This window comes from Camellia sinensis, chromosome 8 (genome assembly GCF_055761805.1).
Source record: "Camellia sinensis isolate YWXY chromosome 8, ASM5576180v1, whole genome shotgun sequence".
NCBI classification, from domain to species: domain Eukaryota; kingdom Viridiplantae; phylum Streptophyta; class Magnoliopsida; order Ericales; family Theaceae; genus Camellia; species Camellia sinensis.
The window spans coordinates 30,603,585-30,605,000 of NC_138968.1; the positions used below are offsets into that span (position 1 = coordinate 30,603,585).

General features: G+C 31.1%; 1 pseudogene; it reads right to left on the reverse strand.

The window, feature by feature from the left end:
- Positions 1 to 994: 994 nt before the first annotated feature.
- LOC145797658 (carboxylesterase 1 pseudogene) overlaps positions 995 to 1,416 on the reverse strand; it is a 1,210-nt pseudogene continuing 788 nt past the window's right edge.

Sequence of the window (1,416 nt, forward strand, 5' to 3'; positions counted from 1 at the left end):
AAGCCTACGCCCAGGCCCGGGCCTGAGCAGCCCGAGCCCTGAATACTCCCTGGGCCTGGACTTGGCCTTAATTTTTTTTAAAATATGATAATACTATCTATAATATCAAGTCTCATTTAAAGAATTCTTGGAGATGCTTTACTAGACTGAATATTTTTAAGTTTGGAATAAAAATAATTAAATGTGGGGTAATTTTGAAACTTTTTAAATATATATTCTATATTTGTGGAATGATCATTGAATATATAGATAAATAAACAGAGCCATTTAAATAAAAAGTGAGACATTTTAACAGATAATTGGATAGATAGATAATACGTGTACAGATATAGGATATTTATACAAATAGACAGATAGATAAGTTTTGAATAGATGGATGTCCTTATGGACAAATAATGTCATTTTGGCTTAAACAAAATATTTAAACTTGGAGCTATTGATTCAAGAGTTTTAGAAATAACATTACAAAAAATTAAGGTTTTAGAAACCAAAATTTAGGGACAAAATTATTTTTTAGAGACCAAATAATTTTGTTGCGAAAGTGTCGTCATTATTATTTAGCAACAAAAATTGAACATTAGTGATAAATTATTATCCTTTGGGGAACAAATTTTTTGTCTCAAAAAATAAATCATTTTCAGACCAAATTATTTTATCCCTAAAAGTTTATTTATTATTGATATTTTCAAAATTTTGTCGTTGAAAGCCTTATTTTTGACTATTTAAGATAACCTTTTAGTAACTATCCTCATGACGATGGAAATTGATCCCTAAATATCATTTGCAACAAAATTTTTACTTTTAAAAATCAAAATATTTGATTTTTAAAACTCTTCTATATTGTACTATAAACTTCTCACAGTAAATATTAAGAAATTTTAAAAAGATTTTACAATCTTTATTATAATGTTCTTATGTAAGATGTATAATGTACAATCTTTATTACTCGATAATTATCTTCTTTTTTTTTTAAATGAACTACCTTCCCCTCCAATCACGATGAAGTAATAAAATTTTGTAGAATAACAAACAGATCCTTAGCTTTAGACTCCACAAATAGCTCAATGCCGTGGTGACCCTCACCAAAGTGAGCAAGGATCCTCTAGAGTGATTTTTTCCTAAAGTGCTACATTGTGTGGTTGAGATTTACTGGCAAGTCACATCAATTTTTCTGATGTGACTTGTCAGTAAATCTCAACCACACAATATAGTACTCTAGGAAACTTTAGAGAAATTTCACTCTAGAGGATCCTTGGTGCACCAAAGTGGGTCACTGTCCTTAAACCCTTCTCCTTCAACATATTTGCAAACTCCATCTGACGGTCAATCAACGGGTCATCATTACAACCCGTCACCAAGACCTGCCAACCCGCCAACCGGATCTGCTGTAGTTGACTCGACCCACTGCCCACCGTT